This window comes from Helianthus annuus, chromosome 15 (assembly GCF_002127325.2).
Source record: "Helianthus annuus cultivar XRQ/B chromosome 15, HanXRQr2.0-SUNRISE, whole genome shotgun sequence".
NCBI classification, from domain to species: Eukaryota; Viridiplantae; Streptophyta; class Magnoliopsida; order Asterales; family Asteraceae; genus Helianthus; species Helianthus annuus.
Genome location: NC_035447.2, coordinates 109952639 through 109978329, shown reverse-complemented (window position 1 = coordinate 109978329; position 25691 = coordinate 109952639). Strand labels below are relative to the sequence as shown.

Below are 25691 nucleotides of genomic sequence, written 5' to 3'. Positions count from 1 at the left end.
AAAATATCACTAAGAGATGTTAAATAACATGATCGTCATATTAGATGATATTAGTCATGATCGCATTGATCTTATAGACCATTATGTTTGGACCTAGTCCAATATTTTTAGACAGGGAGTCGTAGACCACAACCGTCGTGTTGTCTTATTGGACAACAGGTTTAGTCCGCAGGCACTTTATCACTAACGGATGTTTATAATATGATCATCTTATAGGATGACATAAGCCATGATTTCTAATTACTAGGCCAGACAAGAGAATTGGAAGAATCCAATATAAGGATGACTATTGTGATTTTTCGAATCACATTTGTCAAGAGTGCTAACACGTTCTTAGGTGTTAACAAGGATCTGAATCCCTTGAGTAGATTTCACCATCTTGGCCACGTAGGCTAGGTCTCACCTTTAAGATTCTTTTTAAAATGCATGCCGACAGGGAAGGAAGGATATTTATTTTATTCAGGATTTTTGTCATAACCCTAATTTATAAGTTAATAATAGCACAACTGGCCTAGTCGCGTAGACAAGTTAGATTTATAAGCCATGATTTCAGAGAATCGTGGCATTAAGGTTTGAATCAATGTTCATTACCTTTTTCCTGACAGGGAGCTGTAGGCTACCACTGCCTTTAGTCTTATACGACATCATCTATAGCCCGTAGGCACTTCCCTTATAAGGGATGTTTATTACGGGATTACCCCTTAGGAAATTCATTAATCATGGTAAGCAGAGACCATATTTGTTTAATTTATCAATCATATTTAAGATTTCTATAATAATTTATCCTAATTATAAAACATTAACAGTTTTATTTGTGGCACAAAAGGCCTAGTCACATGGACAATTTAATTTATAAGTTACGATTTCAGAGAATCAAAACATGAAGGTTTGAACCTAGTTCATTACCTTTCTCTGACAGGGAGTTATTGCTACCACTGTCTTTTGGCTCATATGGAAATAAGCAGGACCCGTAGGCACTATATTACCACGTATGGTAAAAATGTGATCATCTTAATTGATGAGCTAAACCCATGATTCAGAGATCATAAGATTGGGTTGGGAATCTTTAGAAAGATCCTTTTATATAAAAATGACGTGTGTGATTTTAATGGATCATGTCTGCCAGGAGTGTTAACATGTTTTCAGATGTTAACAGGTATACGAATCTTTTAAACAGGTCTTACCATCTTGGCCCGGTCTTATAATTGACCCGAAGGCTAGGTTTCACTCTTAAGATTCTTAGTTTATAATTAACGCAGAACATTTTTTAAATTTAAATGTTAATAAGGATCTGAATCTAAATTGAGGAACTGCCATCTTGGCCGGGTCTTAATATGACACGAGGCTAGGTCTTGTCCTTTTAGATTTTGCCATTTTATTATAATGGTAGATCTTGCAAAAGGAATGTTATTTTAATTTATTTCATATATTATATTCATATATATATTGAATGAATGAAATTTTGATAAAGCATTCCAATGATTATAAAAATACTGAATTGCCCTGAAAGGGACTTAAAAGAAATGATGTTGTCCTCAAAGAGACTGAAAGATAAAAATGTCCTTACAAGGACTTACTAAGGAAACGAACTTCAGCAAAACGAGTTTCTTCTTTATTTTATTTCTGAATGCCTTCTTATCGGTTGCACATTAATCCTAGTCGCAATACGAAGCTCGGCCTTTCCTAGGCTTCAAATGGGGAGAAATTTTACTACAGCTCCTTGCTTGGCGACGTGTTAAAATATATATAATTTAAAGTAACAAACCTCTGAACAGAGTCGAAAGTATTCCTATGTTAAGTCTAGACTCGGAAGGTTAAAGAATGTGCTATCGTGTCATTGAGATTAAACACAAAAAGTTAGTGTTTAATTCACTCAATGTTGGCTCTGATACCAACCTGTCACACCCCAATTTTCCACGTGTCACCGGTGGGCCCGGTGGGGAGTATAGTGACGTGGTTGACATCATCATAGTCAAACAACACAATATTTAAATGCACAGCGGAAGCAAAAGATAAATATATTACAAACCGATATAAAGTAATATCAAGTATTATAAACGGCATGTAAAGGATCCACAGGCGGATCAAAAGTAAAATAGGATATTGTTCAACAGACTTATTGTCATCCAAGCTTGCGAGACTTATTGTGGACGCTCTAGAAGACAGCCAGCCTATTACGTGTAGTACCTGCACTTAACCTTTTGGAAAATACGTCAGTTTACACTGGTAAATACAATTTAACTGACTCATTTTGAAAATGATTGAAAATTGATTTAAATGCACATGGCATAAAATATTTTTATAACTTGGGATAATTATGCAGTATAATCTTGTAAGGGATTTACATGTTACTTATGCGTTCAGTAGCCCGATCCGTAGACCGAGTTAAAGATTAATAAACACACCACAATATAGAGTTATACACTGACGGGTGTACGCCTACACCCCGTGCTCAGGTCGTGGCCATCTCGTAAGATGATGCCAAGGATATCCGGGACATGGTCATCAACCCCCCAAAGGCTTTAAGTAATAAAACACCTTCAAAACAAGGTCATCTCAATAAATTTAACCACTATTCGATTAAAGAATTCAATGCCGGACCAAGCGGTATTTTATATACCGTACCCCAAGCCCGTATAGGGAAAATAAGTTAAAAGTATTTACCTTGGTAAGTATGAATCACAATTAGCAAGTGAAGGTAGCTTTTACTGGGTCTCCTATTCTGGAACAAAGGTTTATAATAACCTATTAGATTTCTAACGGGTCTTTATTTAAGCCTAAGCTTAGACCGGTTAGTTTTAAGGACGATACGGTTCAAGCGCACGATTAAGCGAAGACCGGATAGAATGTGATTTAGACCCGACAAGTTTGGATACTTGTATAATATGGGTATGCTAAATACATTCTGGATTTTGAGACAAAAATGATAATGTTTGACCCGTTTCGGTCAATTTATGCAAACTAGTTACATAAACCGAACCGAACGCTAAAAGAGCGTTACGGGTAACCACAAGAGTCATATGCAAGTTCCCTGAGATAATATGCTTTAAATACGTTATAATATCAGTAAGATAACTTCTATTTTGCCTCATACGGAATTAAACTCAATTAACGCCCCATGAGGGCATTTTGGTCATTTAAAAGATTATAAAAGAGTTAAATTGGAAATCTGAGTTACAGGTCTGGTTTATACAGTAAATGTACTTAATTTGACATATTATAACAGTAGGGTATGACCCATATACAAAACTTATCATTTAAAATCAAACTATGCTCCTTAGGGGTATTTTGGTAATTTCACAAGGGCTAAAAATGTCAAAACTGGAAACCTGAGTTCAAAAACTCGTGCTTACTGTTATTATATAAAAATATGCTAAAAACATCAGTAGGTATTTACCTTATGTGTCTAATGTGCTTATAGTGCATACTATGCGTTAAAAACGCTTAAAAAGCCGATTTGGAGCCATTTCCGGGTTTTTAAAGGAAAGCAGATATTTTTATAATTCCAGAAGGCCCAAAATATTTTATTTAACAAATAAAATCAGTAGAAAAAGGTTTGGGGTCAAAAGAATTTGTAAAACTCATTTTATGGCTTAAAAGGGGTAAATTCGGTATCAACCGAATTAAACTTAGAGACCTATGATACGATCAGCCAAAAATTAAATAAAACAGTTTCAGAATCGACAGAATTGGTCCCTGCCAGCTTATAAGGTTATTTTAAGTGCGTTCTAGGCCCGTTAACCTCATGTATAGGCCCCACTATGATGTTTAAACTTAGGGGACATGAAACATGTTCAAAAACATGTCGGATGTCGGTTCGTTTGGCCGTACGATCACGTTATGCGTCGAATTACGACGAAACACGGACGGGCGCTAAAAACGAACCAAACGACGCGATGAAAGGAAATTTATCATGGCGATCACTAAAATAAAATATTTTAGTGCTTACATAAATTTTTGGGTGCCCGGGGATATTCAGAATGCAAGATATGCGCAAAAGTGCAAACTTGTGCACTTTTTGACACTTTTAGTCCCTGCATGACCTTAAAGTTTATTTTTGCGCACTAAACACCTCTAAGCCTGAATATAAGCTATAGAAATGATAATTAGGGCATGTTTAACTCATGGACACTTTCCGGAAGGTCCGTTACCATATGAATCGACATACTTTTACAGTTTGACGCAAATAGTCCTTAAATTGCGCAAAGTAGCGCGAAATGCCGTTTGATGTTATTCAAGCCTTCCATGACCCATGTTTATCCTTACCAAGCATATACTTAAATATTAATACGCTCTCGATCGCTTAGATGGTCACCGAAAGGCATAGATTCAAAAGTTGACGCTTTAGGCCCCTCTATTGCGCAAACTTGCGCATTACAACATTTAATAGCATTGAAGCCTCATCTAATCCATATTAGACATTCTTGAAAGTATTATTAAACATCACGATGCTTCGGGTTCGCTAAAAGGTCATTCAGAGGTATAATTAAACATATTGACACTTTTAGCCCCTCTAACTTGCAAAGTTGCGCGTAACTTTACTTATAGGCATAAAAACCTTAGATGGCCATCATTTGGCATTCCCGAGAGTATAATTAAATATTATTAAGCTCCCGGTTTGTTAGAAGGTCACTCAGAGGTAAGAATTAACATGTTGACGCTTTTAATCCCTTTATTGCGCAAACTTTCAATTAATTACGCAAAAACGACTACACTTATCATCAAGTGGCACATTTGTGAATATAAACATCGTGAGAGGTTATTTGGAAACTTATTTTAGGTATGCTAACACTCCCAGTCCTTTTATTATCAAAGTTTTCGATTTTTTTCGAAAATTAGTCCCTTAAATTCAGCATTGGACTTTATTAGGGTTTATTACACGTGTCCATATATCATTGGACGTGATTTTACGAGGTGTTACAGGTCAAAACAGAACATCAGAAGACTGCAGGATGTTTAATCCAACCCGAGATCCCTGAATGGAAATGGGAGATGATAACCATGGATTTCATTACTAAACTTCCACGAACTAAGAATGGTTATGATACTATTTGGGTTATAGTAGATCGTTTAACTAAGTCTGCTCATTTCTTACCAATACGAGAAGATTATAAAATGGATAAGTTAGCAAGAATTTATGTCAAAGAAATTGTCACCCGTCATGGAGTACCTATCTCCATTATATCAGATAGAGATAGCCGTTTTACGTCCAGATTTTGGCAAAGCTTCCAAAAGGAATTGGGAACAAAAGTAAATTTAAGTACGGCTTATCACCCACAGACAGATGGCCAAAGTGAAAGAACCATACAAACACTGGAAGACATGCTTAGGGCATGTGTGATAGACTTTGGAGGAAACTGGGATGAGCATTTACCTCTAATAGAGTTTGCATACAATTACAGTTATCACGCAAGCATCGAGGCGGCTCCGTTTGAAGCACTATATGGAAGGAAGTGTCGTACCCCAGTTTGTTGGACTGAGATTGGTAGAAATCCATTAGCTGGACCCGAAATTATTGAAGAAACTACCAATAAAATCATACAAATCCGAGAAAGAATGAAGACTGCTAGAGATAGACAGAAAAGTTATGCCGACAGACGAAGAAGACCCTTAGAATTTCAAGTTGGCGACAAGGTATTACTTAAGGTCTCGCCTTGGAAAGGTATCATTCGTTTCAGGAAGAAAGGAAAACTAAGTCCGCGCTATATTGGACCATTTGAGATAATCGAAAGAGTTGGTCCTGAAGCATATAGGTTAAAATTGCCAACAGAATTACAAGGAATTCATGACACGTTTCGCGTGTCAAATTTAAGAAAGTGTCTAGCGGACGAGTCACTTAAGATACCCTGTTTTGTGAACCAATAAAATTATATTTAAAATTTATAATTTATATATTGTCGAACGACTAAGTAACGAGTAAAATGGTTAGTTGAAATATTTAGTTGAAATATGAGACATCTGTACAAGCCCTGGCTATTATAAGAGACCGTTTAATATTAATAATTAAATATATTATTTTATTTACCTTACTCCATTTTTAATGAAACTTAGGTTAAAACGTAGATAAAAATATGCTCATTCTAATGACATATTCGTCGTTTTATAAAACGTCATATTTTAAAAGTTATACAAGAAAAACGAGTGAAGCAGCTGAATTAATATAACTAAGCTAGCTAGCTAGCACGTCAAGCTAGCTAGCAAGCACGTCAATGTCCCACATCGCCCAGAAAGGAATTGAGATGCCTGCTTGCTTCACATATATATAGGAGTTAAATGGTAGGATTTTAGATACACCAAAATTTTAACGGGAACGCTGTAGTATTGAGAATCCCGCGTATACGATACCCCGTTGGGTGTTGTTAGTAGTCGTTTTTGGAGCACGAGTAGGAGCAGGAGTAGGGAAACTCTACATCAACGTGCCGTAGATAGTCTTGAGGTATACTCTCGTTTAAGTTTATGTTTAGTTATTTATTATTTATTTTTAGTAGTTAATATTAGTTCTATTATTAGTAATAATATATTAGTGGTAGTAGTGTTAGTATTATTTTTAGGTACTAGGATTATTGTCAGGGGCGGGTATTGGGTAGCCTAGCCTTAGTTAGGCATGGACTGATCAACCATGCTTAAACAAGGTAGGGTTAACCAATATCCAACCATGATAATGACTAGTTAGGTGTACCATTACCTAACTTAGGATTATGTAAATTGTGTCAGGACCTTGAGATAGTACCTGATCATACTTGCAATTGTATCAACGGTTAGCTACTAGCAAGAGGTGAGTTTTATGAATGCTTTTCAAATGTGAACATGCTTGTCCTAAACTGTAATAATATGGCATGACTGTTGTACGCATGTATGTAACCTGAGCATGACATACACATGATATTTGTGGTCCCTTATACGTGCCGCTACGGCGGGATTTGTCGGTACTACACTTGTGGTGTAGTGGGCATTAACTGTATGGTTATGTAAGTTACGTGGTAACGTTGGGTTACGATAACATGGGCGGGTACAAGTCATGATTAAATAATGTGAATTGTAAATTGTGTATATTCATAAACTCACCAGTGGAATATCTGACGTCTTTTAAGCATGTGTCACAGGAAATGATGGTTAGTCTTGGGCGGGTTGTTTATCTCGGATAGGCGTGACTAGTGAAATAAAGTATCTCAAACTTTCTTATCTGGTGTAAATTTTGCGTGATCAGCTAATAGTAGTTTGACCAAACTTTGTACCTTTAAGTTTCCAACTTTTATACATTACCGTTTGTATCAATAACGTAAGAGTTTACTGGTAAGTTGGTATCAATTGTGTATGGTGCATCCTTATTTGGGTGTGGTGTCACAATAATCTAGTGATTTCAATGTTTATCATATAGGTGTTATATGGGTTTGTGAATAAAATGAAGAACACTTGATTCATAATGATGATTTAGTGTTACTTGATAGTTATGATGTAAGTTCAAGTGTTGTTATGGTATTCTTGACATATGATTTGGAATATCATGATTTAACATGGTTAAAATTATTAATCATGAACATGATAGTGTTAGTATACTAATTTCGCACACAAGATGTTCGACAAAATGCTTAAATGAACTTGAAATAAGTGAGAAATATGAAAGAATCACTTAATTGGTTAGCTAGAAGCATTGTGTGTCGAATATTGAAAAATGAGTTCTAAGCGATATGTTCGAATTTAATTATATAAGCAATTTGGGCAGATCATCAAGTAATCAAGGCGGATCGGATAACCGTTTAAAGGGAAAGCTTTAAAGGTACGCGGCTATATGCTTCGTAGATTGTCGTTAATGTTCTTATGTTTATTTCCGATAAATGCTAAGTGAAATGTTATGAAGTTTGGTTAACATTAAAAACGATGGATTCCGTATGAATAAACCAAACGGATTAATTAAAGTCTAATGATAAGTTAAGATGTATATATAAAGTGATGGATTTCACTATATTGGACAATCGGGTCAAAATGACTCGAATAACGAATGTTTGGTAGCACAAAAGCGGTGGACTTTGCTAGTAAAACCAAACGGGTCAAAACAACTAAAGTTATGATATTTTGGTTGTATAAAAGCGATGAACATCGCTAAAAAGACCGAATGGGTCAATTGTGAGTCTTGATGCAAACTGGAAAGGTTTCATACTAAATACTAAATGACTCCGAAATCATACCCGCCTATGGGTAAAAAGTCATAATATGCATTATCCGAGAATAGGAAATGCAGGTCTAACGTCAAAAACTCAGGTTGAGTATGACTAAAATCTTAATACTCTGTAGAAAGGAAATTGTAAAATGAAGGTTCGACTAGTTGTAGTCGAATGGGTCAAATAAGTATCATACTTATTCCATAACGGACGCATAAAGTTATGATTAACGCCTCACGGATAGGAAATGTTCATTGTTGTAAATGTTAGCGTAAAAATGAAAGTTATTTTGACAATAGTGATGTTTAAGACTTAAATGGGTCAAAATAAGTTGAAATTATTATAAGCCGAGGGCTTAAATTTAAGGAATTTGTTCATTCAGATGTTGGATTTTGATTCTATATTATAGAGGATCGAATTACGATCACGTAGGAAGAGACATGACTCAATTCGGATCAATAACGAGTAAGTTATTGTAATTTTCGTAAAAACTAGTTGAGCTGAATAAATGCAGGTTTGCATTAGAAACCTTCTCTCGAAACAGGTGTCTTGCGCCCCGCGACAAAGAATAAGCAGCCGATCGCGGCCCACCAGAGTGTGTCACGGCACGCACATAAATACTGAACCCTGTCGCGGCACGCGACAGGCAACCAAAACTAGAAAACTTTGTTTTTTTGTGTTTTGATCTAAGGAACTTGTTAAAACACATTATAAACTCTTATAACCAACATTTTGATGAATTTTGTTTATAGGTAACTGATACAAAAGTTCGGATGATGATCAAGCGTACACGAGGACCGAACACACAAACCAACAAAGCTTCTGCTACTTTAATAGTCTCTTTTGTTACCGAATTTATGTAAAACTATTATAACCATCTTTTTGGATGTTTTAAACCTTTGTAAATATCGTTTGAATGGTTTGATCTTTATGTAAACGTTGTTTCATCAATGTTTTTGAAAAATGACGTTTAAAAGTGCACTATATATTATATGAAATATTCAATAAATGTAAGGGTCTTACAAGAGTAATAAAATCCAATAACCCTAAATGTTATAATAAGTCTAAAGAGCTTTATCCTAAGTTTAATTACAATTAGGGGTCGTTTTGTTCATGGATTATAAAGGAATTGAAATTGTAATTGGAAAACATTCCATCAAGAATCATGTTTGGTTGGTTTTTAATTAAAGTGGAATATGGAAAATATTTCGCTAAATTCCATCACTCAAAGGAATTTAACAATGCTTCCTATTTGAGAAGGAATTATAAACTCTCCGTTAGAATGTTTTTCAATTACGAAAATATCCTCATATTTCCAACGATCCAAACTTGTAAGAATTTAGCCCCCATTAATCCTTTTTCAACATAGGTGCACTTAAATCATTTAAGGATTCTGCAAGTGCATTTAAATCTATTGAGAATGCCAAGTTCGTATATGTTAGAAAACGATTAATGAGGGCCAAATTCTTACAAGTAGGATCGTTGGAGAGAAAAGCTGAGATTATTATCGGTCAACAGGTAAAACATAGGCTTATTAAAATCCAATACCCCAAAAACAAATTATGCGAACCAATAGTTCTTCAAAAGTCTCCACTCTCCTTTAACTCTCCCCAAAAAACATGATAACCGAACGTACAAAACCACAAGTACGTCTTAACATATTTGCCTAGTGAATGATAAAGGGTAATAAACAACAATATGTCAAGTTGTAACCTTTATAAGCATGTGTAACGTGTCAAGTTGTCAACACGTAAACTTGTCTAATCGTAAGTTTGTAGACTAGCAAACCTATATTATAAACTCATAAAAATCGTAAACATGTTCAAAACTTGTAAAAGTTGCAAAACTTTTAAAACGAGCATAAAACATATCATAAAAATATTATTGAACCACTTTTAGCATTCAAAATATTTATTCGTAAAACATCACTAGAAATACTGACTGATGTCAACGCAACGATATTAGGAATGAGAGCACACACGAATGCGGTGTTCAAGAGGCTGCCATTCCAACCCACAAAGTTCAGATTGACCAGCCCAATAGTATTAAGATGTTGTATTTATGTCCCTCACCCAAGTGATGAGGGCTCAAGTCTTATTGAAGAGGTGTATATTTTAGTAGTAGGTGTAATTTGTAATTTATAAAAAAAACAAGGTTTAGATTGTATTAATATTCTTTTTTAATTTAATTTAATATACTTAAATTTTTATCTTTAAATTTCATTTTCTTTTACTTTTACAAGTAGTTATATTTGAATAATAAGTCAAGAATTTATTAATATAAATCATATTACCTAATTAATTTGTTTTACTAATTAAAATTCATAACTAGTATTAAAGGCCGCGCGCGTTGCGTCGCGGGTGCGGCATGCCTTACCGGAGCGTTCTATAAGCCTTGTTAGGTATAAAATAACAAAGATGATTAAAAAGTAACAACAAATTGAGTATTTCTTATTTAGTTTCACCTAAATAAACCCAATGATACTCGATGATGTTTCGAGGCTTCCTTTCAATATGTACACTATACACGTCACTGAGACCAAGTGAACATCAAGTACTCTTTACAAACCAAGCTACATCTATAATTGAAAGTCAGTGAACCATTTAGCAGCCTCGCCTCCCTCGTCCAGTGCCAAGACAGAACACTTCTAGACCAACACTCCATCAGACCACAAACCTAGTTTTGCCAATTGAACAGTAGCAACAATAGAGCATATAGTTAGTGTATTCTATTCTTCATAATAATGATAATTTGGATATATGCAGAAAATAAAAATTTAGTAAGCACTTTAAAAGTGAGTAATCCTAAGTTATGTAATAAGCATTTAAGTACACGAAATTGTAGTTGGCATATACGCAAATAATATATCGACCAAATTTTAAATGCGATAGTTAAAAATATCATTAGAACTTACATGGATGGAAGAATGTGTGCGCTCTCACCTCTTATATATGGCCTAAGTTGCTCTTGTTATCTCCATGTACACATGCTAACAAACTTTGAGAGATTATCATCTCAACAGTTATGCTTTCATCTCAACAGTTACGCTTAAAAGGGTCCAGAAGAAGGGGTATTGCAGCGTAAATCGACTTAAGAAAAGGATAAGAGAAAAAACTGGTTAAAGTTCAGGGGTGTTAGACTATGGGGTATGGGGCGGGGGTTGGGTACAAACGCCCAAGTCACCACCCCGGGTGGGCTTAGGTTTTGGCGTGGCCCCTTGGGCGGGGGTTTCAGCCCGGGCATTAGGCGGGCCTAGCGGTCTTCCGTGGCCGGCTCTCATTGGCTGGGTTTGCTAGGCTATAGGTGGCTAGGATTTAAATTTAAAAAACAACCGTGTCAACCCATGCGGGCTAGCCACGCCTCGCCATACCGACCCAACATGCAACTGACCAACGATGCCCCTCGAAGTCCACGTGTCAACCCATGCCCCAAACCCACGCCCCACCATACCCCACGGTCTTAAATACAACATTCTACGAGTTTCCCTTATCATGTTATTTTTTGTAATATGATTATTAGCTTGGGGTAAACTAAAATGAAGATAAATGACTAACCGAAAACCAAATCTTACCCAAACAGTCAATGTTCCGGCCCCTTCCATGTCATCTGGCGATCACTGTTCACAAACAACACACAATGATTTGATCAGTCGATGTTATAAAAGTGATATGGCAAGGCCATTTTTATATATCCTAAAGTAGGGATGAGCATTTGGCGCCGGGTACCGGTACCCGGGGTTCCCGTTTTTTTGAGACTGGTAACGTTTCGGCACAGTACTGATAGGTCCGATACCATGCTCATCCCTAATCCAAAAGATGATCCCATTTACCACAAATCACTTTCATACCCAAAATTGATTAACATTAAAAAAGACACCACTTAGGCTATAAAAAGAAAATTTAAAACATATGTAAAGTCATCAAAATCAACAACTGCAAAAAGTTTAAGCAATCAAGAAATCTGACAATATGCCAAGAGTAGAACTTCAAAAATTTTTTTTTGCATATAATTCAAATAAACAGTATGTATTCTTGATCTTAACCTAACTATGAAACTCATAATACTTTTTTAATATATTATATAGTAAATAGATTAAATGGAGTCTCTTTTCTTGTATTTAGCATAAGACCATTATTTTTCACCAAAAAAAAAAATTCCACTACAGACTTAATAAACCACGAACTCCAACCCAAGAATCAGATCTGAGAGGCAAAGTTTGTAAGATCTGAAAGTTATACAAGCTAAAATGAAAACATAAAAAAAATCTTATTATGCATAAGAACCAATGTATTTAAGTGTCTAAATAATATTACACCTAAAGCTAGTTAAGATGACACATTGTTGATTTCTATAACAAACACAAATATATTGCAATAAAATCAAAAGTTTTTACCTTTAATATGGTAATCACGACAAGGCATATTTCCCGATGCAGTCTTCTTGCAGCCCCGTGTAGCTAAAACGGCAAGCACCTCGTCATCATCTTTGAGCATCATGCCTTTCGGTCCTCTAAGGTGAAATTACTTGATCCCCTTCATCTCCCAAATCAAGTCCTCTCAATTCAGTACACTTTAAGTTATTTAGCAATTCAATCTGAAAGTAACACACCTGGCTCAAATTTAAAACGATTCAAGCGAGAAACGAAACCTGTTGCAGATTCTGAAACCAAACAATGTTGATAATATATCAAATTGATGACCTGCAACATCGATGTAGGGTTCAACAGCATAGGGCACTGATGAGACAGTTAAATGAAGATTACTATAATTCAACATCAAAAGAAGCAGTACAGATCCAAATAAATTCATATTGTTCATAATCTCATACCCATCTCAAATCCCACATTCAAGCTAATATATTTATAATCGAACCTGAATCACATGTTGCAAAAACTCTTCCTGATGCTTGAGACCATAAGGGCCGACCATCTACCCTTTCTACCACCGGCGATTAGACCAGTGCCGCCATGATTCTAGGTCCACCACCACCACTGCATTTGTATGTTATTATGTTATATAAGAAGTTATAAGTTACTAAGTTTATTTTGTGAAAGAAAAAGCCAAAAGAGATGTACCCAGTTGCGATTAAGGAGCATATTGTTGTGTTGGAACGTTAGATCTTGATGAACTTTCTCAGAAGAAGTGATTATTTCCAGATTTCTGTAGTGGATACCGACACTTACCCCGATCTCCGCAACCACCTCCCGATCTTGCACCATCGTCGGCTTCAGAACCATTGTAGAAGATAGCACCGATTTTTCTCTGCCACCTCTCTATAAGGACACACGTCAAAACCTAAGCCTTACTTTCCCTATACAAAACATTATGCAGTAGGTACAATCAGTAATGCACTGCAATGTTTTAAATTAATAATATATAAATTTGTTATTTGCTTATAATTATTATTTTAAATTGGGGTGTTACACACATTAATGGCTTATAGCTAAGAGTTGTTCTCAAGTCAAAGCCAAGCCAGGGCAAGCTTGGACTTGGCTTGATTTTAAACAGAGTCGGCTTGGATTAAAAGTTGAGCTGAAAATTTAAGATCGAGCTCGGCTTGCTTTGACTCAGTTTTATATTAAAAAAAATAATAATAATAATTCAAACACAAGTTCAATGTCTACATCTTTCCTGGGATTTTTTAAAACATTTTATATACATATGAATTGTAGTTAATTAATTCTTAGGGGATGTACATATTACCACCTTTTTGCCCCTATAATACAGCCCATATGGCTATAGGGCCGTATGACACTCAATGGTGTCTGGATAACATGTCAGTAGTGTTTGTATAACACGGTTCTAGATAAATCTTTCTGGGTTATTGTTTGATCGTCGAATTGGATTCTCGCACACTCCTGTTTATGAAATAGTATTTTCTTGATGACCATCATAAATGGCCAAGAAATATATGAATAAATTGAATTTATGTTATAAAATCAATTGCATTGAAAAAAATTATGGGTATATATACAAGTATCTCAATATACAATCTTTCATAATCTATTAAAATTTATTTTTAAACATGAATCTGATTCTGAATTATGGGTCATTAATATTTGCAATTTTTTTACAGTTATATGCAACTATTATTTGCTTATCACAATCAGTCAGTCATTTGAGAAGCATATTATAGTTCATAACTATAATCTTTTGAGCAGCATTCATGAGTGGAAATTTGGACCTCAATGATCATTACTTGAATTATGAGATTGCTGACTTCATGGCGAATGATGACGGTCTCTCTGATGAAGACGCTCTCTTGCAGCAGGTAATCTTGAATCGGCAGCATGCTGAATTTATAATAGATTAGAACTTGATAACATTTTGGTAAATTTGTCATAGGCAATGTATGAATCTCTTCAAGAACGTCCCCGAAACAACAATGTGGCTGTGCAAGATGATGGAATTAACGATTCGGGTCATCATACTGTGAGTGAAGGTGCACCTACAAGGACAAGGAGTGGTGATTTTTTGTCACAGTTTGCCTTAGATGAAGCTATGGCTTTATCGTTGCAGCAGTTAGGGGATGAACATGAACTTGATGATCTTTACGTAACCGCACCCAGTAGCTTTGCAAGTGGTTTGTCAAATCTTTATTCTAGTTTTCTTTTGAATCTCAAATTTATAATTTTTCGATCGTCCATTATGCATAGGCTGAAAGTAATTTGTAGTTCTTTAAAGTGTAGAAAATTAAAGGAAAATAAAAACTTTGTTACGATGAGTTGTCAGGTTGAATTGTTGAACCTAAAAACGACCCATATATTTATTCGTGTCAAAGACATTAACAACAACCTGGAGATGTTTTAAACGTGATGACAGGTCGACCTATTTTGATTAAACGGGTTAAACATGTCAACTGAAACACAACATGTTTAATTTATAAGGTCAACCTGAACACGACCTGTTTTATTAAACATGTCAGCGGGTTAGATATGACAACCGAAAACTTGATTCTTTTCTTGCAGCTGTAAACATGTTAACACTATATTCAATTCTTGTGCAGGTAGTTCAAGAACTCCTATAGCAACTCCTCCAAGGGTATTTTTAATTTTATACTTATTTTTATTCCTTTAATAATAAACTATATACTATGTTCAATGACTAGGCTCATGCTTCAAGCTCGAATTCAAGTCAAGCCCCGGTTGATCCTGATAATATGGAATACGAGGTACATATGAGCTCGTAATTATACCTGGTATCTTATCTGTAAACGAACCGAACAGTCAGTGAACCGTGTAACCTAAGCAGGTGGAGTATGACCCAGAAAAGACCCATATATTGTTTTGCATTGCTTTAATGGACTGATATATGAATGATGTGATCTGACCCATGACCTAACCAAATGGACCATTACGTGACCGTTTAGCTAAACGGAGCGTGATGTGACCCGTGACCAAACTAATGTAGTAAATGGATCATGACCCATATTAGATTGTCATGTAACCAATCTTTTGCAGGAATTAGTAGAATTATCGGAATCCGTTGGCGTTGAAAACCGAGGAATATCAGCATCTCTCATTGCAGAGTTACCAACTTCCAGGTACAAGTCTGGTGGATTCTTCTCAAAGTGCAAGAAAAAGGAGAAGTAAGAACAGATCCTTATATATAATTTTTATCTTTCTTCCTAATTTTATTTTATTTAAACAATGGCGCCTTAAAGCAAAAATCTTTAACAAGTTTAACACTTTAACTCTTTACCTTGGTTTTAAATGGCATGCTTGAGCCTCGTGGCGCTCAGGATAATGCATCACAGGGCTAGCACAGAGCAAGCGTCGGGTGGGCAACCGCTCTGGGCCCAAATCGAAATAGGGCCCAAAATTTTTTTTATATATATATTAAAAAAATCTGTATGTTAGGGCCTAGATTTAAAAAATAGGGCCCAACTGTTTAGAAGCCCATCTGTTTTTGCCAATCAAATTCAGAAGCCCAACTATTTTAGTGCGAATAGGGCCCGATTTTTTTTATCTCGCACAGGGCCAAAAAAAAGTTTGTGATTTTCGGAGACAGCCCTGACGCATCAAGTACTTGAGGTGGCACCTCATGTACTTCTGAGTCAAACTTAGGGTCTTTAGGAGGTTAATATGTAAAAACAACCAAAGGGATGACAAAATCATGAAAGGTTCACTAAACAAACGAGAGTGACGCAACTGTGGTCGTAGATAAAGTTTATGTCACCTCATGTACTTCTGAGTCAAACTTAGGGTCTTTAGGAGGTTAATATGTAAAAACAACCAAAGGGATGACAAAATCATGAAAGGTTCACTAAACAAACGAGAGTGACGCAACTGTGGTCGTAGATAAAGCTTATGTCATTGTACATTTAACAACGTCTCGTGCCTCAGCTTTTGGGACCTAAACGCCTTGGAGCACGTTACGCTTTTTAAAACAAGCACTCTACACATAAATTGTAGATAGTAAACATGAATCTAGAAAAAAAAATATGGAATCACTTTGATGATAAGATTATGATTCATTTCATAACATGTGTGATCTTAGATGTGTGGTATGTCAAATGGATTTTCACTCTGGCGAACAGTTGATCACGTTGCCTTGTTTGCACCGATATCATTCAAAATGCATCACTGACTGGTTGCTGCTTAAGAAGGTTAGAAATTTTGGCTCTCTTTTGTGTCACTTTTCAAAAATAATCTCTTCAAAACTTGCTGATGTTGTTAATGGCAAAGTTGTAATAAGCTCATCAATGTTGGACTCTAATGGAAATTGTTGTCCCAGAATTGCCCAATCTGTCAAAATGAAGTGGTTTAAGTAAGCCTTAAAGAACTTGAAGCAAAGAGGAAGCTTTTCATGGAAAAGATACAACAAAACTGATTTATAGATATATGCATATATATTATAATGTCTATAGACATAAGTTGTTTATCATAATAGTTGCTATCTTGATTTCTGATGGTAGTTTTTCATTGTTAGGCCCTGATCATGATTTCATTTGAACTTTAAGTGTTTATATTGAAAGATAATTGTCTATTTTAGCAAACTGCTACATCATATGGATGGTCCATGTGCTATAGTCATATTTTGAAATTTCTCCTAAACTAGTGGGATTCCCCGCGTGTAGTGAGAATTTGATCTGTCTAAGTTCGATTCATTTTGTTAATGGTACAATACCGTCAATCCGTAGAGTTTACGGAAAAAAAAATAATACAAGTTGGTTTGTTAAGGTACATTTACTCGTACATTATAGTTTATGATACAAAAGAAATTACCTACAAAGGTTTCATTACGAAAAGTTGTCTGATGTAACCCAAAAAAATAATGTCGTATTTACGTCAATCGAAACTATAAAAAACGAATACCGATACTGGTTCACATAATACCTACACCAGTAGCAATGTTGTTTGGTCAATTCGGTTTCGTAAATCTTTGTTTCAGACACAACTCCGTTTTCAACAGAATTTATACCGGAATGTGGAGAAAAAAATTAAATACAGCTGGTTAAAAAACTAACCAACGCAAGTTATAAGAGAAAAATCAAATTTGTAAAATATTGAACCGGTTAAAAGCGTATATCACATATGGTACACTATGTGAATATAAAAAATAATTAAAGTAGTACTTCTGAGTTTGTAATTGTAAATATATATAATATAATTTTGCTAAATTACATATTTAGTCTAGGTATGGCTAAAAAAAACCTTAATTAGACGAGAAAACACTAAACCAGAAATGTTCAAGACTTGTAATAGGTGTGGGACCACGTATGTGGTTAGTATTAGAAATTTTCGTAGGTTTGAGATTTATATGGGATTAGATGATACATGTCCGATTACCTCCTGAAGTTGTTTCCCCCATTTTATGAATATATAATATAACTGGTAGTAAATTATAGAATTGTTAGAAGTATTTATATTTATTAAGATTAGGTAATGGACAACCCAACAACCAACATTTAACCACAAGAGATTATAAATTGGCATGTCCGGTGCCCGCAAACTTGATGGGTATTGAGTAACGGTCCCGACTTGTATGTGATCATGTATATTGTGTCAATCATTTTGAGTTGGCAGGTTGGTGAGTTGAATTGTTCAATTCGAACACAGCCCATACATTTTTATGTGTAAATAATATCCATTCTAACCTGTACACAATTAAAAATCATGTAACCTAAATACGACTTGTTTAACCATTTATTTAATTGATCATTTTTTTGGGTACAGTTAACTCATTTATTTGATTGAATTAAGCGTGGCAAACGGGTTACAAATTTCCAGGTACTAATCAAGTTGTGAACTTGTTAATGGGTTAGTGAGTTGTTACAAATGGGTCATGAGCAGGTTAGCAAGTTGACATGTTTGAAAACCAGGTTGGCATGTCAATCTATTTAATTAAATAGGTTAAACAGTTCAACTTAAACACGACGTGGTTTAATAAAATAAATCAAGCTCAACATGACTTGTTGATTAAATATGTTAGATATGACAAACTAAATTATCTTTATGACACGTTCCGAGGTAGACTTAAGAGCATACAACAACAACAACAACAACCATACCCAGTATATCCCACAAATAGCAAAGCTACTCATAGGGTCTGGGGAGGGTGGGATGTAGACAGACCTTGCCTCTATCCCTAGGGATAGAGAGGCTGCTTCCAGAAGAGACCCTCAGCTCCAAAACGAACAACAAACCAACACATCAAGTCAAAGAATATAGAAAAATTGAATATAGATAAAAGAAGTCACCTATACTAAGAAAGGGATCTAAGTAACACAGTATAATGTAAATAATGTATAATAGCATACAATATCATTCGGGCATATACATAAGAAGTCAATCACCGGTAAAGTCACTTAAAGAAAAAGAAAAACCTACGTCCCTAAAAAACACCTAAGACCTTACTGCAATATCCTCTAGAAGTCCTTAACCCTAATTCTACGCCTCCACAAAGTCCTATCTTGGACCATGTCCTCAGAAAGATGCAACTCTAGTAAATCATGCCTAATCTGCTCTTCCCATGTCAGTTTGGGTCTGCCTCTTCCTCTCCTCCCCTCCACAGTAAGAGTTTCCACTACTCTAACTGGTGCTGTCGTTTGCCTCCGCTTCACATGCCCAAACCATCTCAATCTCCCCTCCCTAATCTTGTCCGATATACTAGCCACTCCTAATCTCTCCCTAAAAACCTCATTTCTTATCCGATCCAACCTCGTGTGTCCACACATCCACCTCAGCATCCTCATCTCTGCTACCTCCATCTTGCGTGCCTGCGTCTTCTTGATAGCCCAACTGTCTGTTCCATATAGCATAGCTGGCCTAACTGCTACCCTGTAAAATTTCCCCCTTAGTTTAGTTGGGAACCTCCTATCGCACAATACTCCCCTTGTTGCCCTCCATATACACCAGCCAGCCTGTATGCGATGGGTAACATCACTATCAATGTCACCATCCCTTTGTACAAACGAGCCCAAATATTTAAATTTAGTTGCCTGCGGGACCAATTGATCCTCAATGGTGATTTGGATGTCACTGTCATCGGCTACACCACTGAAATCACAGTGGAGATACTCAGTCTTAGATCGACTAATCCTTAGGCCCTTGCCCTCTAAAGCGACTCGCCACTCCTCCACCCTCGCGTTCAGGCACTGTTTGGTTTCTGCAATCAACACAATATCGTCTGCAAAAAGCATGCACCACGGAACTGTCTCCTGAATCAACTTGGACAACTCATCCAAGACCACCGCAAAAAGAAAAGAGCTCAATGCAGACCCTTGGTGGAGTCCTACCTCCACAGGAAAGAAGTTTGTATCCCCTACAGGCGTGCGAACACTAGTTTCCATTCTATCGTAAGTGTCCTTAATTATGTCTATATACTTCCTAGGTAGCCCTCGACCCTCCAAATTATCCCAAATCAGTTGCCGTGGGACAGTGTCATATGCCTTTTCAAGGTCAATGAACACCATATGTAAATCTTGCTTCTTCGCTCTATATTTTTCCATCAATCTCCTTAGAATATGTATCGCTTCTGTAGTTGACCTACCTTTCATGAATCCAAATTGGTTTACTGAAACATGCGTTTCTCTTCTAATTCTAGTTTCAATTACCCTCTCCCAGAGCTTCATAGTGTGACTTAGCAGTTTGATTCCTCTGTAGTTCCCACAACATTGAGCATCTCCTTTATTCTTGTATAGAGGCACCACGACACTACTCCTCCACTGATCTGGCATTTTTCCAGTCTTGAAAATACTATTGAACAAAAGTGTTAACCATCGGACTCCTTCTTCCCCCAAACACTTCCACACCTCAATCGGTATGTTGTCCAAACCTACTGCCTTGCCTCTTCCCATCTTCCTAAGTGCCATCCTCACCTCTTCATGTGTGATCCTCCTGCTGTAGCAATTATTCTGTTGTCGGTTTTGGGTCCTGGGATTGCTGCTATCTTGTTGGTATGCCCTACCGTCATTGAAAAGATTATGGAAGTAGGTTTGCCACCTCAACTTGATGTCATGTGCCTTGACTAAAACACTTCCATCCTCTCCCTTGATAAACTTTACTACTCCTAGGTCTTGTCTTCTTCGCTCCCTAGCTTTTGAGATCTTGAACATATCTTTTGAGATCTTAAGAGCATATTTTGGGTAATGGCCAACCCAACAACCAACATTTATCCACAGGAGATTATAAAGTGGCATGTTGGATACCCGCAAACCCGATGGGTATTAAGTAACAGGTTCCTAACGAGTATGTGACCATGCATATGGTATCAATCTTTTCGAGTTGGCGGGTTAACGGGTTTTGAGTTGACAGGTTGAATTGTTCAACTCCAACACGACACATATTTATTTGTGTCAAAAAGATCCACTCTGACCCGCACACATTATAATTATGAAGCCTAAACACGACTTGTTTAACCTTGATCATGTTTGGGTATGGTTAATTGATTTATTTGATTGAACTAAAGGTGTCAAACATGTTACATATTTGAAAGTAGTAATCAAAGTGTGAAGATGTTAAAGGGGTTGGTGGGTAGTTATAAATGAGTCATAAATAGGTTAGCAGTTCGACGTGTTTAAAAAAACAGGTTGGCATGTCAATCTATTTAATTAAATGTGTTAAATAGTTTAACCTGAACACGACCCATTTAATCAAATAGATTAACCCGATCTGTTAGATATGGCAACCTAAAACTAGATTATCTTCTTGTCGTATATTTCAGGTAACACCAGGTGTGAGACATTCCTTTATAATTAAAAATATGAGACTAAAGTTATCAAAAATCATATCATACACGACCCATTATCATTCCTTCTAACCTTATTTAGGGTCAACCTTTTGAAATCTTGTAGCATGTTTTATACCTAAGGGAAGTCAAAAATATGTTTAAGTTGATGTGAACCTTATTTAGTGTCAACCTTTTGAAATCTTGTAGCATGTTTTATACCTAAGAGATGTCAAAAATATTTTTAAGTTGATGTGAAATACAAATACAAAAATAAAAATAAAATAAAAACCCCAGCCCCCACCCTCTTTTTTCCATTCGTACCATCGAATTGTTTACTTGTTCATGAAAGTGTATCATAAACCATCAACCAAATGTTAGGTAACCCCTTCTACCGGAACCAAGTAGATTAAGTTCTAGTTCATGTAACGTTTCAAAGATCGGCTATGTAGGTCATATCTATACACAAAGCAGCTTAACCAAGATCATGTATAGAGCGACTTGACACCGACCGGCTTATAGAGGAGCATCAAGATGACCGTGTGTGCCAAGAAGGCGAGGACCTGGGATGAACTACTGAACTAGCTTATGACAGCGTAATATTAAAATATCATTTCACATTAACTTAATTATCATATTTAAGATGCGTTGAACATTCCCATTTGGTTTCTTATCCCATGCCTCATCTCTAAATTTAGGGAAATACAAAGAGTTTTTCTTTCACTCCATATTAGGATCCCCATCCCTAAATTGAGGGAACGCCGAAGGAGTTCCCTAAATACAGGGACTCCCTATTTATATTTATTCTATATTTTGGTCGGTGCTTGTAAATGAAAGGACTCACTACCTACATTTATTCTATATTTTGGTCGGTGCTTGTGAATCAAAGAAAGAGAAAAAAAGAATTAAAATACTATTTAATTTGAACTAGTCTTAAGCCAACTATGTTGCGGTGTGGGCGGCTTAAACTGTGATGCCAGCATTGCGAGGCGGAGCAACTTAAAACCACCCGAAATAGCAACTGAACAACGTCCAAAACCAGGAAAAAAACATAAAATAAAAAACATGAGTTTCTAACACCATGTGATAGACGAAGTCGAATTATACCAACATGTATTAGAAAGTCGAGGGGGTAAAAAATAATGTGTCCCGCTAAGTGGTTTTGACCTAGTTGATTTAAAAAGAATAGTGTTAGCAAATTAGGAAAACAAAAGCAAAAATACTATATAGCGTTACTCTTCAAGTAATTTGATGACTCAATAGTTCATTATAAAAATATTAAAAGGTGGTTTAGTTAACCCGGTATGATTGTCTACATATCGAGCTGAGGGTCTCACTGGAAGCAGCCTCTCTATTACTACGGGGTAGAAGTAACACTTTCTACATCTTACTCTCGTCAGACCCTATCTTAGTTTTGCTATTGGTGGGATAGTATGATGATTATGGTATGATTGTCTACATGAACCCTAATCAAAAATTGATTTTAAGAAAGACAAAATCATGTCATTTTTTAAAGGTCCGTGGATGTCGGGTCAAATCTGAGTCTGATGTAGACATTTTACTCTGCATTTTTACAAGAGGTTGTTTCTACCACTCGAATCCGAGAGCCTCACATAATGAAAACTGAAAAACGATGTACACAAAATATACATGCCTTCCATAATGCCAATATATTAGTATATAATCACGAATATTGAAAGTATGGATCTTAAACGGTTACCCCTAATAGCCTATGTTATCTAAGACGCTTATATAAAAAAACCTTATGATTGTTGCATATGTAAATTTGTTTTTACAATTAACTAATGTGTTGTAAAAATACAATATTTAATATAACATTAGATAATATTATGAAATATTAGTCGATAAAACTTTATAGTTTATAGACTCAAGTCATCATATGAGAAAATTAGAAAAGTCTTGATTCGTATATTATATAAACTAGATTATAGTCCTGTGTATACACTGTCTCACATATAATACTTTGGTATGAATAGTTTGACATCCAAGGTCAAATTTCATAGACATTTTGATATAGCTTTGATACTTTCACTGTCTCACATGTATTACTTTGGTATGAATTTTAATTTAACCATACATTCATAAATTTTTGGAGAATTCATGTCAATTTTAAAGTTAAAAAACAACTTGTTTGACTTCAAGAATTTGACTTTACTATGCAGATTCTTTTGTTGTCAAATGTGATGGCTCACAACAAATATCTTGATACAGTATTAGATTTGATGATGATTCAGAAATCCTAGGGGCTTCATCAATCTAATGATAATTTTAAAAAAGTTTGGCTTATTTCTGTATAAGCAAGTTTCTAAAAAGCTTGCCCGTTGTTTGATAAATGTTAAGTTTATATGTAACAATATAATATTGTTTTATTTTCAAAGTATCCATCCTTTTGGGTTCATCCAATGGTAACAAGAAGCAAGTCGGAAGAATTGCTAGACTAACATTTGGAGTTGTCGCTGGGCTGTTTATTACAACGTCTGTTTTTTACTTATTGTGGGTAAAGAAGACACCGGAACATATACATGTGGGTACAGACTCTCCCAAGTAAAACCTAACTTTTGTTTAGGTAACCATGTGGCGGTGGTGGTGGTGGTGGTTGGGTTGTGACGGTAACCTGGAGGTTGTGGTGGTGGTCTGCAGGTGTGTGTGTGAGAGAGAGAGAGAGAGAGAGGAGAGAGAATACATATTTATTTTATTTACATATATCTTTTTCCTTATTTAACACCTATGATGCACAGGGACGCCTGTTTAGACAGAGTACCCGTCCCGTGGACGTTTTGGGAATGGAAACGCCATGGGGACGTTTCCGGTTTATGGGGCCTGATCCAAAAACGTTTCTGAGTTATTGGGGACGACTCCAAAACGTTTCGGGGACATTTCCAGGGGCAAAATTGAATTTTTTTTTTTCCAGAATTATTTTGATGGTCAAAGACCTACAAGTGATGTGCGAAGAAGATGATGAATTTGAGAGAAAATAAAGGGTAATTTTGTAATTGTACAATTCAATATAAAAGTCTGAAGAGGGCTTAATGTCTTTCACCGTACACACTTTCTTTTCAAATTATTTCTTTAATTGCAATACTACTAAATACTTAATTATATTTTTTTAACTAAATCAAATAAATTAACAAAGTGAAAATTAATAAAAAGTTAAAATTCTATTTAAATGAAAGACATGGGTTAATTAATACTAATCAATAAATTATTATTATAACTAAGTATTTAGTAGTAGTATATTAATCAAAAAATTATTATTTAATCAACAAAATAGAATCATATATTAAAAGTAAATAAACTAAAATGGAGAAAGCAAACTATTTCAAACGCACGAAACTTAAAAACCAAATAAAAGTTGATTTTGATAAAAAGAAAAGAATTAGGGATCAAACTTAATTCTCATTATTTAACATTACAATATATAGATGAACATAGCTATAAATTTTAAAGCCCATAAGTAATGGGTTGGGCTTAAATGTCTGGTTTATAACACTCCCCCTCAGACATTTAGAATTATACACAGTTTAACAACGTACTTCAGGATGATGTTAAATAGGTACTTCAGGACCTGAACAAATAAACTGATACTACTGGATCAGCTATGCTGCCTCGTTAAAAACCTTACTAAGAAAACCCAGTGGGACAAAACTTAGTTAAGGGAAAAAGAGTACAGCGTGTATAATTCTCCCCCTGAATTCAACAAACATCTTTCAATCTACGAAGACCGATCTTGTGTGATAGCTGCTCGAAACTGCTTCTAGGTAAAGATTTCGTGAACAGGTCAGCTAGATTTTCACTTGACTTAATCTGGCGAACATCAATTTCCCATTCTTTTTGCAAGTCATATGTTGAGAAAAATTTTGGTGAGATGTGCTTTGTTCGATCACCCTTGATACAACCTTCTCTGATCTGAGCTATACAAGCAGCATTGTCTTCATAAATAATTGTCAGCTCCTTCTTGATTTGTTCTAATCCGCATGCTTCTTGTATGTGATTAATCACTGATCTCAACCACACGCATTCTCGGCCAGCATCATATAGTGCTATCAATTCGGCATGGTTTGATGATGTTGCTGTAAGTGTTTGCTTAGTTGACTTCCAAGAAATTGTTGTGCCACCGTATGTGAATACGTAACTTGTCTGAGATTTTGCTTTGTGAGGATCTGATAGATATCCGGCATCAGCATACCCAACAAGCTGGGACTTTTGATCTCTATGATAGAAAAGACCTAAGTCTTGTGTCCCACAAATATACCGGAATATATGTTTTATGCCATTCCAGTGTCTACATGTTGGATTCGAACTGTATCTCGCTTGTACATGAACTGCAAATGATATATCAGGT

The 25691-nt window shown here is 35.7% G+C and overlaps 1 long non-coding RNA gene and 1 other non-coding gene across 8 annotated transcripts; one reads left to right on the top strand and one right to left on the bottom strand.

The window, feature by feature from the left end:
• Window positions 1–10580: 10580 nt before the first annotated feature.
• LOC110912177 lies at window positions 10581–13436 on the bottom strand. Of its 7 annotated transcripts, none has more exons than XR_002577764.2 (5): window positions 13234–13436; window positions 12553–13149; window positions 11731–11775; window positions 11074–11248; window positions 10581–10835 (listed from the first exon to the last, which is right to left on the bottom strand). It is a non-coding gene; the product is annotated as an uncharacterized LOC110912177 (long non-coding RNA). The 7 variants fall into 7 exon arrangements; XR_002577761.2 differs by having other exon boundaries at window positions 11074–11775; window positions 12553–12691; window positions 12768–13149; window positions 13234–13434; XR_002577763.2 differs by having other exon boundaries at window positions 11074–11775; window positions 12553–12728; window positions 12807–13149; window positions 13234–13434.
• A 2180-nt stretch (window positions 13437–15616) lies between these two features.
• LOC110914036 lies at window positions 15617–17089 on the top strand. Its single transcript, XR_004882503.1, has 3 exons — window positions 15617–15746; window positions 16658–16766; window positions 16895–17089. It is a non-coding gene; the product is annotated as an uncharacterized LOC110914036 (transcript).
• Window positions 17090–25691: the final 8602 nt, after the last annotated feature.